Below are 14,985 nucleotides of genomic sequence, written 5' to 3' on the forward strand. Positions count from 1 at the left end.
CTCTCATCAGTCAATTCTTGAGAAATATTGTTGAAGCATGATCGAGAATATTTTACCTACAAAATTATGATTAAAACTGTATACTCCTTGCTAAAGAATAAGAAGCATGTTGTTTAGACACACAAAAGGTAGTTTAGATGCACAAATTATAACCAATAAAATACTTTATGTCATGTACTTCACTGACCTATGAGCTTATGCATCATTAATAATTAAATACCAAGAACTTTTTAAGTCTTACCTTCTTAAGAATACTAAATAAAAATTTTGAATTCCAATTACAACAAGAACGAGAAAATATGACAGTAAGCAGCTTTATGCTCTCAAAATAGAGGTTCCCGTGTCTTCTCTAAAGAATTTCGGACTAAGCTCAATGCAAACATTAAAGACAAATTCAAATTCGCTATACCCTAAGAATAGAATCTAATTGCCAGATTGACTCTCTTAACTCTAGCATATGCAGACTTACATAACAAAAGATAAAGAACGAAGGATCATATAAGTGACAACACACTAAATATAAACAAACAATTAAACAATCCAAATTTTACAGCGGGGCTCATGTCCCTTGGAGAGGTGCAAAAGGTAGAATTCCTCACTGACCTAAGTGATTGCCAATTTCCTTTGCATTTGATAACTATCTGCCTTTTAAGACTAAAACTACCTTGCTATTATATATATATATATGGTTGATTTGAGTCCATACTTCTACATAGGAGACTAAACTAAACACGTCATCGCACATGGAAAACAATTCCTTATGAAATACCAATGAACCCTACAAACATCCGGCGCAAGCAAAAGACAGAAACAAAGATAAAAAAACTACGTGACAATCCAGCTAAGTTTTGCACTTTTACAATCTACAGATTTTTAGCATCTCAATATCAATAGACCTAGGAGCAATTGTTCCAGACAAAAATTTTCCTTTTCTAATTTCATATGAGCCCTTACTGCATGAAATCGTAGTAATATGTATTAAGAACTCATTGAAGAAAGTAGATCGGACGGACTCACCATCGAATTTCAGCAACATCACCTTTCAGTTTTTAAAATAGTAGTAAAAGTAGAACCTCGATGCAAGAACATCAGCGGTCTTATTATTTAGACTTATTAGACGAACAATACTTTCTGAGGAACAAGTCTTAGCGTGAAGGCAAAATGAATGCTCAGGAGTTCCATGATTGTAAGTAGGAATATCCTACTACAGAGAGACGGTAAAAGATACACCCATTTTGCCTCACTTCCTTGTATTTTTAATCAAGCTTTATTTTTTGTTTTGATCTAAAGATTGCACAAGCATTTATCAGACTATGCACCATCTTAATCTTTCACATATTCTCCACCTCTAACTGCATAGGATCTTGAACATATCCTACAAATATCATTTGACAAACTTAGTAGTATAACAAAAATTATGGTGCATGTCACGACCCAAAATCTCACCACAGATATCGTGATGGCACCTAGTGTCTAAGACTAGGTAAGCCGATTTCTATTACATTTTGAAGCCAAGTTTTTTAATTAAATAAGTAACCAAAACTAACAGCGGAATAAATATGAATATACAACCTCTCAATACTGGTAGTACTGAGTCACGAACTCTAACTGAATACATGGAATGATCACGAGGACCAAATATACAATACTGTTTGATTACAAATTAACAGTACAATGAAATGAAAAGATTCCAAGGAACTGCGACGGCCAAACAGCTCTACCTTAAATCCTTACGATCGCACTATAACTCTGCTCAAGTCTGATATCTCCAATACCTGACTCTACACAAAAATGTGCAGAAGTGTAGTATGAGTACGCCACGGTCGATACCCAGTAAGTATCAAGACTAACCTCAATGGAGTACAGACGAGGTACAGTCAAGACACTCACTAGTCTAATAACCTGTGCAATATAATATACAAAATATTAGGAAACATATAGCAATAAGGGCAGGATAAAACAACCAATGGTATGCGCAGCAAGACAACAAGAATACCATAAATATCACTCAACAATTAATAAATACATGTACGCCCAAATAATTTCAAGTTTTTCAAATAAATATCCTTCACATATAATTCTTCCAAATAACTCTCTTTCAAATGTAGTTTTTCTCAAATAATTATTTTTTAAATATAATTCTTTCAATAAATTTTTTCAAATACAATTCTTTCATATAATTCTTTTTTAAATAAAAATCCTTCCAAATAAATATTTTGAATATAATTCTTTCGATTAAAAAGTCACCATGTGACACCTCATTTCATAATCATAAAAATACGGGTCTCAACCCATTTTCATATTTTTCATAAACACGGGTCTCAGCCCATTTTCATATTTCCACGGCACTTTGTGCCCATAATTAAATCATCATATTTTCCCATGCATCTCGTGCCCTCATTTAATATCACAACTGCACGGACAATTCACGTGCCAAATATCCTCATTATTTACTCACGCCGCCTCGTGCCCACATTTCATTTTATAATCCGCTTGGCAATAACCACATGCTCTCAATTTCAACATAAATCAGATTGTTATCAATTTACCAATGACAAGACAAATTGCACAAGGTATAAAAATAAACACAAGAAAATCACATCACATGAAAATCATCAACGCCACAACCCCACATCATCACATATCGTCCCTGACAATAGCCACCATTATCGCTCCTATAGCCACCCTTATCGCTCCGCCTAGACAATATCAATAGCCACCCTTATCGCTCATATTGCCAACCTTATCGCTCATATTGCCACCCTTATCGCTCCTATTGCCACCCTTATCGCTCCACTCAGACAATATTCCAACAAACACAACCATAGTAAAATGTCATCCTTATACCCACATAATATCAACGGTGAAATGCCACCCTTATATCTTCAAAATAATAATTAACACAACACAAAATATTTACACGAAAAATTATCACGGCAACATAACAAAATCAATTCATATCACAATTTGCCGAATAGCTACAACCAAAATCCAAAGATACAACCAAGTCAATTAATTTTACAACAAATAGTCGAAGGATCCACACAATGTGTACAACACCCAAAAAGAATCAACAGAGATAGAAATTACTCAACATAAAGCAAAGTCTTCATTAACTCCAAATTTTTAATAATCATATAAATACCTCTTCTTAAGCTCATTTAATTAATTATTTGCAGAGAAAAAAATCCATAATAAAATTAAATTTCAATAATTATCAAACCAGCAAATTCACAGAATTACATAAATAATCAAGTAACAATCACATCAAATTATCATATAAAAACAAATTCAACAATAAGTATTTAGGGATGGCAAACAGATGATTTAATAATTTTTCACAATTTTCCAATTTACTACACAATAATGCCTACGACTTTAATTCAATGAATTTTGCACGTATAAGCCCGAGTACGTACTCGTCACCTTGCGTTCACATTTCACAAATGGCAAATAAGACTCAATGCCTAAGGGGTAATTTCCCCACTCGAGGTTAAGCAAGACACTTACCTTTTTGAAGTTATGCCGATATTAAAAAATCACCTTCTTGCTTGAATTGACCTCCGGACCGCTCAAATCTATCCAAATTAATTATATAACTTCATTAAAATTCATCGGAAACAATTCCGGATAATAATACGTCGACTTAAAATTTTATTCCAAAAAGTCAACAAAAGTCAAGGCAACTCTGGCATCGCCAAGGTAATAGTCTTGGCATGGCAATCAAGGATGGCATGATATAAAGATAGCCAATCCATGCCCGAGATGACGTCAAAGTCGGTCATATCAAGCAACAACAGATCCGCTCTTGTCTCGTAACCATAAAAGGCAGGACTTGTAAATCCTATCCACCATGACAGAATTTTCCACAGGAGTGGACACATAAATAGGAGTACCCAAGGACTCACGAGAAACACCCAAGAAATGAGAAAACAGAGATAAAATGTATGAATATATAGACCCTGGGTCAAATAGTACTGAAGCATCCCTACCGCAGATAGAAATAATACATATGATCACGACATCTAGGGCCACTACATCTGGTCTGGCCGAAAAAGCATAGAACCTATCTGGAGCGCCACCTGACTGGCCTCCACCTCTAGGATAGCCCCTACCTACCTGCCCTCCGCCTCTGGGTAGACGGACGGCTGTTGGGGTGGGTGGTGCTGAAATCATACGCCTCTCGAAACCCGACATAATTTTCATAAAATACGAACACTCATTCCGATACGAGTTCAACCATACCAATTTTATCGAATTCCAATAACAAATCGACCTCCAAATCTTAAATTTAAACCAAGAGGGTTTTCTAAATTTTTCAACCCAATTCACTAATTTAGTGATAAAAACAACAATAGATTCATGTAATTTAACCAAAATCAAGTTAGGAATTCTTACCCCAATGTTTTCCTTGAAAAACTCTCGAAAAATCGCCTCACTCGAGCTTCCTTGGTCCAAAAATGGAAGAATGATACGAATTTGGACTTTATTCTGCTGCCCAGGGGTTTGTTCTTCGCGTTCGCGAGACTCCCCTCGCGTTCGCGATGAACAAATTCTTCAAAAGTTATTTTCAAACTCTTCTCAGATAACCTTTAGTATAATGGTCATAACTTTTTGTACAAAACTCCAAATGATGAATTGTTTGACTTTCTGAAAACTAGACTCCAAGAGCTATAATTTGCATTTGTTGCTTATCTCCTAATTCTTTATATATTAGGAGATATAAGCTTCCAAAGTCAGCCTTGTGCAACCGAGATTTCCAAACTCTTCCCGGACAGCCTATAATATATCCACTATAACTTTTTGTACACAACTCCAAATGACAAATGATTTACTTTTCTGAAAACTAAACACAAAGAGCTACAACTTTCATTTGTAGATCATCTCCAAATTCCTTATAGATTGCGAGATATGAGCCTCTAAAGTCAGATGACGAACATAAAAACTTCCTTCTTCGCGAACGCGAAGAACAAAGTCGTAACAGCAAAATTCTTCTTCGCGAACGCGAAGAACACTACCAAAACCAGCAACCAGCAGCATCAAAACACCCAAACTTGGTCCGGAACCACCTCGAATCAAACCCGAAGCCCCCGGGCCTCCGTCCAATTGTATCAACCAGTCCCAATACATAACACGAACCTACTCGCGGCCTCAAATCACATCAAACAACATCAAAGCAACGAATCATACCCCAATTCAAGCCTAATGAACTTTGAAATTTCAAATTCTATATCTTATGCCGAAACACATCAAATTAATCTGGAATGACTTCAAATTTTGCACACAAGTCATAATTGACATAACGAAGCTATTCCAATTTTTAGAATCGGATTTCGGCCCCAATATCAAAAAGTTAACCCCCGGTCAAACTTCCCAAAAATTTATCTTTCGCCATTTCAAGCTAAATTCCTCTACGGACCTCCAAATAATTTTTCGGACACGCTCCTAAGTCCATAATCACCATACGGAGCTATTGACATCATCAAAATTCCATTCCGGAGTCGTCTTCACACAGTTCCAACTACGGTAAAAATTCTAAGACTTAAGCTTCCGTTTTGGGGACCAAGTGTCCCAAATCACTCCAAATCATCCGGTAACTGAATTCAACCACGCACGCAAGTCAATACACATAATAAGAAGCTGCTCAGGGCCTTATGCCGCCAGGCGGGGCTTAAATTCTTAAAACGACAAGTCGGGTCGTTACAGTGCAAAAGTTGACAACGTATCATTTGTAAATCTTTGAAGCTAATATGATGTATGTGCTTCAATAAAGTGCATTTCGCAAGACCCAAAATATAACAGCTGTAGCATATTTTATTGCAGAACTCACTACAAGTAACCTAATGAATCTCTCAAACTCTATGTTAGCGGCTATACTCCTAATGAATTGATAAGATACACTTTTCTGAAATGCTTAATGATCAAACGGAGATGGAATTTCTATCTTCGTTGTTTGCTTATTACCAAAATATTGACTCCTGGTGGGATAGATGGCTACTGCTTGGATATTCACATTTGAAAGTTTCTATATTGGACCTTTTAAAAGGTAGCTTTAGCATTATTTTCATTATTAATTTAACATGATACATATTTCATATGATGATTCAATTAAGAATGAGAAAGTGCGAATGCCCAATGATAACTATAGAGTTCAAAGTGCAAGTATAATTATAGTACAAAGGTGAAAGATTATAGAAAGGAAGTGCAACCTGAAAACTCCGAACACATCAACGTAGGACGAAAAGTGGCAACTTTTATCCTATTAATACGGTTCAAATACAGCATATCAGAAATTGCCGAGTACTTGTTTTTTTTCATTTGCAATGTTTAACAACACAAATAACTATTAAGAACGTACCACTTGAATTTTACACTAAACTTATCTAATTCTGTTCTTAAATTGGACTTTTATTGGAAGACGATTTGCTCCTAGAATGAAAAAAGAAAAAAATACTGCATAATTTGAGTAAGGGCAGGGCTTAATTCCAGAGTACCTGTGTTTAAATTATGCAATGGAGGAGCTCATGTCTCCCAAAAGCTTGTTCATTTTACCTGAAGGCCAGACGCAGTCTGCAATGGAGATTAGGAATAAGCAAATCAGAATTAATCTTTGATAACCTTGGATGGAATTAATAAATGCATTGCAACCGTAGCTTATCACAAGTAACCACTGCAAAAACATAATTTCTTACAAGTTATATGTCATTGACCGTTGTGGTAGATTCAACAAAATCCTCCACCGGTCCGGCAGCATTCCCGTCCAACTGCTTGGGGAAAGCACCCTTTCCTCCAATCTTTTCTAGACGCCTCACCTTATAAGATGGAGCGATGCATGGTAAACCATAACTCAAACAAGCGGGAAAGGAAAGGTAGCCAATATCACGTTATATAGAACATGGAAAAAATAAATACAAAAATGGCTACACCTACAAACCTAAACACACACAAAATAGCCACATGTATATTTTTAAGCCACAAGAAGTTTTAGGATAAAAAATACCTCGTCCATTGATGCATCCCCCTCAAAAATAAAAGAAATTTCCTATTCATTTCTTGACTGTAATCTTTAAATTTACATAAGTTATGTTTATGGACATCCGAAAAATCCTCTTGCAATTTCATATATAGGGAAAAAATCTGCTAACTATACAAGAATATGGAAAGAGGAAAAGAATTTCAAAGGAAAAAGCTAGATAAGTCTTTCATAATTACCTCATTCAGATTCAGGTGAGTTACTACGTGACGATTGTTGAGTTCAGGCCGGCTATCTTTGGAGATTGCAAGATTGCTGCTAGCGTCCGCAAGACCTTGTCACTCCTTTTATCATTTCTTCTTTTGGATTGTATAGACAGTTAGACAGTTTCATTTCTTAGTTCATAGATTTAGACGCTCGTGACTTGGTGACACCCCGATGTTTGGGGCTCGTTTTCGTATTTCTAAAATTATATTTAAAGTTAATTTAGTTTATGAGAAATTCAAATATTGAAATAGTTTATTAAATTCCTATAATCGGTTTAGTAGTAATATTTTGGGGAATAGGCTTGCCTTGTAATACGATAGGCGCCATCACGACCATGGTTAGATTTTGGGTCGTGACAGGGCGCTTCCTGTGGCCCAATTTGCAGAATGTTTATTTTTCCAGCGCCAGGACTAGCACCCACGCTACCCTGGGCACTGGTGACGGGAAACATCTCATACTTCGCCCGGGACAAGGTTATTTCGGTCCAAGACTCCCTCTCCCCCCCAACTCGTATAAAAGCAAGTCTAAACCTAATTTGGAGGAGATCTAACATATTTTTGAGGGAGAACACATCACTTTGGAGGAGTAGAACATAAACCACGCTTGGAGCAAGGATTCTCAGTTTTTCTTCTCTTCTCTTCCTTTAATTTCATAGTTTATTAGTTCTAGAGTTTTGGGTACTACATGAACGTTGTAGTTTGAAGCTTGAATTGTTCGTATTATTTTATCATATTGGTTTATTTATTCAATCTTACACTTAATTATTTGATTGCTTGATCACGAATTGAATATTATCTACGAATCTAGGATTGAACTCGGGAGAGAAAATTCAAGATTGCATATAAGATTGAGTAGAGCGAGATCTTGAACCTGATTATCGGGAACGGATTTGCGGTTAGGATAGGGATATACCCAATCGCCTTGCTTGGTTATTATACGGGAATTATTAATGCATTCTTGTTAAATCTTAATTCCATAAGAATATATGCGTTAGGTTAACTTGAATAGGCGAGTAGTACTTCGGGTGAAGGGTAAGAGTAATATTAACCCTGTCAACCAATAAAGCAGATAAATTAATTAGACAATTTAAGCGGAAGACTCAACGGGATTGTTAGCTAACCCATAACTCTAGAATATCGGCTCTCATTGAATTTTTGTCTAATTTCACCAACTTGTTTCCTTTAATATCTTAGTTTGCCACTCTAAATTAATTTTAATTTAATAGTCATATGTTAGAATATCGCTTGAATAGTTTAATTGTTTGGGTTTAATTTTGTTGATAGTTAATCACAAGTCCCTGTGGGTACGATATTTGAACTTACAACCCTATATTACTTGTCGGCCACGTATACTTGCGTGTGCGTTTGGAAGCAATATGTTTTTGGCGCCGTTGTCGGGGACTTAGAAATTAACTAGTCTACTAGATTAGATTTTTAATTTTTGTCTATTCAGATTTTTAAATTTTAGCTTAATTTAATATTTTATTATCTTTGTTGACATGACATCTTGGAATGAGAATTGGTCGAATATTGGTTATTCTTATTTTGGTGATCCCTATCCATATTGTGGAGGACCACACTTGTGGCAAAATTGTGAATCTCAATCTTATGAGTGGAATTTTTGTAATGTGTGTGGTTGTCAAGATGGATATTGGGATGGTTGTCTTAATTCCTTTTACCCTTCTCTGAGCCCCTATTATGATATTTCTAATAATGTTTATGAGTTTGATAGGAGCAATGAAGTGGAGGATGTAGAGCGTGTTGCCCATATTATGAACATGATAAGGCAAATAGCCGAGCAGCAAGATGAAAATCAAAAGGCTATACAAAGAATTAGTGCAACAATCTTGAGAATGAAGGCCGAGGCTGACGAAGTGGCTAAAGAGAGCGAGTTCCCACCAGAAGATAATTTGAAGAAGCAGATATAGTGAGCCAATCTTGGCTAGAGGAACAAGCTTAAATGATAAAATCTCATGAGTTTCTTCGTAATGGTCTTTCAAATATGACAGAACAACTGATAGAAGGAAGAACTGAGCTCAGGTAAGAGATAGACCAATTTGGCTCAGATATCCATGACCTGCAAGCTAAATTGAATAAAAAGGTTGAGGAGTTTGATGCCCTACAATCAATTGTTGTGGATACTGGTCAGCTTGTGGAGCAAAAAGAGGAGTTCCAACCATTCGACCAAAATATTATTAATGATGCCAAGATTGATGAAGTGTACAAAAGTGAGGATATTAAAAGTAAAGCGATTGTAGGGTTGAAGTGTATTGGACCTCATTCTAACCACTTTTCAACATTGTGCTTGGTTGGTGACACGAGAAATGATCCATTCGAGCCTATGGAGGAGTCAATGGATGGGGAACAAAGTGCATATATTCTGAAATTTGTGATGCCAAGGAGACAAAATGACATCCCTCACTTAAGGGCCAAGAAGTGCAAGATGCGATATCTATTGCTTGGTTCCTTTATTTTCACACCATCGCCTCAGGAACATGACAGAAAAATTTGCAAAATTGGGGCTGCAATTCATATCCTCAAAGTGGAAGAAAATGTGGTGAAATTGATGGCGTCGTGCCGCGACTATAAATAAGGCGCTTGTTGGGAGGCAACCCAATTTTACTATTTCTTTTTATTTTGTTTATTTTGTTTATTTATTATTGTATTATTTTTGTAGTGTTGTTATTGTGTTTTATAGGAGTAGGAGCATAGCAGGATTAGAAGATACCTTAGGAGCTAGAATTAGATATTTAAAGAATTGGTTTATAGAATTATGTGAAAAACATAAAGAAGAAATTAAAATGGAAAAAACACTGATAAAAAACCTTACATGTTGTAAAATTAAAACTGCACCCCAGTTTGGATGTACAGATAATTATTATAAAAAGAAAAATTATAAAAGAAAATATAAAAAATATAGAAGAAATAAGTTAAAATATAAGTATAAAAACCCGAGGAAAAGATATTATATAAAAGATTACAAAAGCAAACACATATAGTACAAAAAATAATAAATTTAAATGAAACCCTAGATACAAAAAAGAAATTACAATCATTCTTAGGATTAGTTAACCAAGTTAGAGAATATATACCTAAATTGGCAGAAAATTTAAAACCTTTACAGAAAAAATTAAAGAAAGATATAGAATATCACTTTGATGAAAAAGACAAAACATATATACAAAAAATAAAAGATATGTGTAAAAAATTACCAAAACTATATTTTCCAGATGAAAATAGAGAATTTATATATATAGTAGAGACAGACTCAAGTAACCATAGTTATGGAGGAGTACTTCGATACCAAATAAAATATTAAAAATAAGGCAAGTACAAGGATATAATTACTTCAGTAAATTCGATTGTAAATCAGGATTTTATCACCTAAAATTAGAAGAAGAATCTAAAAAATTAACAGCTTTTACAGTACCACAAGGATTTTATGAATGGAACGTTTTACCATTTGGATATAAAAATGCACCAGGAAGATACCAACATTTTATGGATAGCTATTTTAATCAATTAGAAAACTGTATAATCTACATAGACGATATACTACTATACTCAAGGATTAAATTTTCTGCCAATTTAGGTATATATTCTCTAACTTGGTTAACTAATCCTAAGAATGATTGTAATTTCTTTTTTGTATCTAGGGTTTCATTTAAATTTATTATTTTTTGTACTATATGTGTTTGCATTTTAATTCCATTTTTATCTATTTGAATTCCTAAGAATTCCACCTGATTTTTAAGTATTTCTGCCTTATTTTTACTAAGGCTAATTCCTGAGGATTCTATTATATGTATGAATTTTTCTAATAATTTTATATGTTGATCTTGTGTCCTTTCCTATAATCTATTACCATTCTACTTTTACCTCTTTTTTGCTCATTATGTTTATTTACTATAAATGCTGGGCTATTATGTTTACTATTACTTTCCTGTATATAATTATTTTTTAATAGTTCTTTTATATGCATTTTGAATTCTTCTAGATCATTAAAATTATATTTTAATGGTTTCTGTGTTATTATACTATTTTCATCTATTAATTCTATTTTTACTTTCGTTTTATGTTTATCCCATCCTTGAAGGGGATTTTCATTATATAATGATTCTAATAGAACAGATAACACACAAGTTAAATGGTGGATAACCAAAAAGGTACAAGACTCAGTTACAACGAAAGAAATACGAAGACTCGTATTAAATATACTAAATTTCACATTTACAATAGAAATAATTCCTACTGACAAGAATGTGATTGCAGATTACTTATCAAGACAAAAGTACACAAACAAATGAAGAAGAAACTACACAAGACCTATTTTCAATACTTACTACACTATCACTACAAATGACGGAAGTAGAAAAGAGGTTGCAGATTATAGAAGCAAAAAACCTAAGCCAGCAGCATGGCTCAAAACATGCGGAACTAAAATTTGGATGGATTAAAAATAAAAATAATAACTTCAAATATAGGAAGAAGATATAAGAAAGTAGGAGAAAACATATATTTAATGTTAGAAAAAGAAACTGCAAGATTAGAAGATAGTTTAACAGCAATGACAAGAATAATAAAAGAAAATGAAGAAATTGATAGGAAAAATGAAATTGAAAAAATTAGGCAACAAGCTAAAAAAGAATTACAGCAAGTGGAAGAAAACAAAAACACCAGGATAATGGAATTAGAAAAAGAATTGGTAAAAGTAGAATGGTAATAGATTATAGGAATTTAAATGCAAAAACAAAAACATATAATTACCCGATACCAAATAAAATATTAAAAATAAGGCAAGTACAAGGATATAATTACTTCAGTAAATTCGATTGTAAATCAGGATTTTATCACCTAAAATTAGAAGAAGAATCTAAAAAATTAACAGCTTTTACAGTACCACAAGGATTTTATGAATGGAACGTTTTACCATTTGGATATAAAAATGCACCAGGAAGATACCAACATTTTATGGATAGCTATTTTAATCAATTAGAAAACTGTATAATCTACATAGACGATATACTACTAACAGGATTTTATCACCTAAAATTAGAAGAAGAATCTAAAAAATTAACAGCTTTTACAGTACCACAAGGATTTTATGAATGGAACGTTTTACCATTTGGATATAAAAATGCACCAGGAAGATACCAACATTTTATGGATAGCTATTTTAATCAATTAGAAAACTGTATAATCTACATAGACGATATACTACTATACTCAAGGACACAAGATCAACATATAAAATTATTAGAAAAATTCATACATATAATAGAATCCTCAGGAATTAGCCTCAATCGAATTTACTGAAGTAATTATATCCTTGTACTTGCCTTATTTTTAATATTTTATTTGGTATCGGGTAATTATATGTTTTTGTTTTTGCATTTAAATTCCTATAATCTATTACCATTCTACTTTTACCTCTTTTTTGCTCATTATGTTTATTTACTATAAATGCTGGGCTATTATGTTTACTATTACTTTCCTGTATATAATTATTTTTTAATAGTTCTTTTATATGCATTTTGAATTCTTCTAGATCATTAAAATTATATTTTAATGGTTTCTGTGTTATTATACTATTTTCATCTATTAATTCTATTTTTACTTTCGTTTTATGTTTATCCCATCCTTGAAGGGGATTTTCATTATATAATGATTCTAATTTGTCTTGAATTATTTTTATCTTATTTATAGCAAATATTATTAATTCTATTTGTTGCTCATTTATTTTTTCATTTTCTAATTTTTGGGTTACCTTTTCACTTCCTTTAATCCACGGTAAATTAATAAACAAAATGTCAAAACTAGAATATAAGTATATCTTACAACTTAAGATTAAACATAAAATATGAATAAAGAAGAATTTGCGGTAGACGAAAAAACATACGAAAATTTGGATGGATTAAAAATAAAAATAATAACTTCAAATATAGGAAGAAGATATAAGAAAGTAGGAGAAAACATATATTTAATGTTAGAAAAAGAAACTGCAAGATTAGAAGATAGTTTAACAGCAATGACAAGAATAATAAAAGAAAATGAAGAAATTGATAGGAAAAATGAAATTGAAAAAATTAGGCAACAAGCTAAAAAAGAATTACAGCAAGTGGAAGAAAACAAAAACACCAGGATAATGGAATTAGAAAAAGAATTAGCAATATTAAAAGAATTGTATGAAAACAAACAGAGAGAAAGAGAAAAGAAAAAAGAATTAGAGCAAGAAGAAAGATTGAAGGAAGAAATAGAAAAATTTAGGGAAAAATTAAAAGAGGACATAGAAGTAAAACTTGAAGAAATAAATGAAACTAATAATGAAAATGAACAGAATACAGAAAGTTCAGAAGATTCAGAAATAAGTGAAACATATACAGAACTTATAACTAAAACAAATAACATAATAAATCCAGAAATATATGCCGGAGATATAAGCGAAAAACCAAGTACATCAAAAGAAAGAAAATACAAACAAACAATACCAACATATTACAATAATAATTATGAACGAAGTGACAGAAGTAAAGTATTATGGGATAAAAGATTAAACAGAAAATGGACACCAAAAACAATAAATGAACAATATAACTTTTTGGACTTAGATTGCGTAGAAGACGTTAATAAAATAATACAACTATGGGTAGGATATATATCAAAACAATTAATAGATAATAAAATACCAATTCCAGAAGCACCAGGATATATAGAAAGGACAATAATAGGAACAGTAAAATTATGGATACAAAATCTAAATGATGAAAGTATAAAAGCATTAAGAAGTAATAAAAAATTCGATGGTGAATCAGCTACAACAACTATAGACATATTAATAAAATATGAATTAGCTATAAGAAATGAATTTAGTAGTATGACAACAGAAATAGAAGAGCAACAAAAAGAAAAAACAGTAAGTAGAAATCTAATGAACAAACTAGCTATATGTAACATGTGTTACATAGACGAATATACGTGTGCATTTAAAGAATATTACTATAAAGGAACATATAGTGTTGAAGAAGGAAAAGAAATCAGAAAAATATACTTTACAAAATTACCAGAACCTTTTAGTTCTAAAATAATAAGAGATTGGGAAAAAGCAGGATTAGAAGATACCTTAGGAGCTAGAATTAGATATTTAAAGAATTGGTTTATAGAATTATGTGAAAAACATAAAGAAGAAATTAAAATGGAAAAAACACTGATAAAAAACCTTACATGTTGTAAAATTAAAACTGCACCCCAGTTTGGATGTACAGATAATTATTATAAAAAGAAAAATTATAAAAGAAAATATAAAAAATATAGAAGAAATAAGTTAAAATATAAGTATAAAAACCCGAGGAAAAGATATTATATAAAAGATTACAAAAGAAAAAGACCATATAGAATTAAGAAAAAATTATCCGAATGTACTTGTTACAATTGTGGAAAATTAGGACACCTAGCCAAAGATTGTAAATTACCTAGAGACCCTAAAAAGAAACAAATAACAGAAATTAACACTGATAATGAAGAATACATGCAACTAGACTATATAGATTATGAATTAGATAGTGAAGATAGTATTTATGAATTAGAACCTGAATTAGAAACAGAAATAGAATCAGAAAAAGAACTATCAGATATAGAGGAAAATGACTGAAAACGATATACAAATAATAAGCAGAGAAGAATATAAGGATGAAGAATCAAGTGAACAAAAAGTAATATTTGATAATGATATTTTTGAAAAAATAAAAG

General features: G+C 32.4%; 1 long non-coding RNA gene and 1 pseudogene across 3 annotated transcripts; one reads left to right on the top strand and one right to left on the bottom strand.

Annotated features, from left to right (window-relative positions):
- Nucleotides 1–1,560: 1,560 nt before the first annotated feature.
- Nucleotides 1,561–6,850, bottom strand: LOC104094247 (uncharacterized). 3 transcript variants are annotated; one of them, XR_685835.4, is made up of 5 exons: nt 6,693–6,850; nt 6,495–6,570; nt 6,210–6,259; nt 3,511–3,578; nt 1,561–1,902 (listed from the first exon to the last, which is right to left on the bottom strand). It is a non-coding gene; the product is annotated as an uncharacterized lncRNA (long non-coding RNA). The 3 variants fall into 3 exon arrangements; XR_685837.4 differs by lacking the exon at nt 6,210–6,259; XR_685838.4 differs by lacking the exons at nt 3,511–3,578; nt 6,210–6,259.
- Nucleotides 6,851–13,050: 6,200 nt separating this feature from the next.
- LOC138900659 (uncharacterized) lies at nt 13,051–14,371 on the top strand (annotated as a pseudogene).
- The last annotated feature ends 614 nt before the right edge of the window (nt 14,372–14,985 follow it).

The sequence above is a fragment of the Nicotiana tomentosiformis genome, chromosome 10 (genome assembly GCF_000390325.3).
Source record: "Nicotiana tomentosiformis chromosome 10, ASM39032v3, whole genome shotgun sequence".
In the NCBI taxonomy this organism is placed as follows: Eukaryota; Viridiplantae; Streptophyta; class Magnoliopsida; order Solanales; family Solanaceae; genus Nicotiana; species Nicotiana tomentosiformis.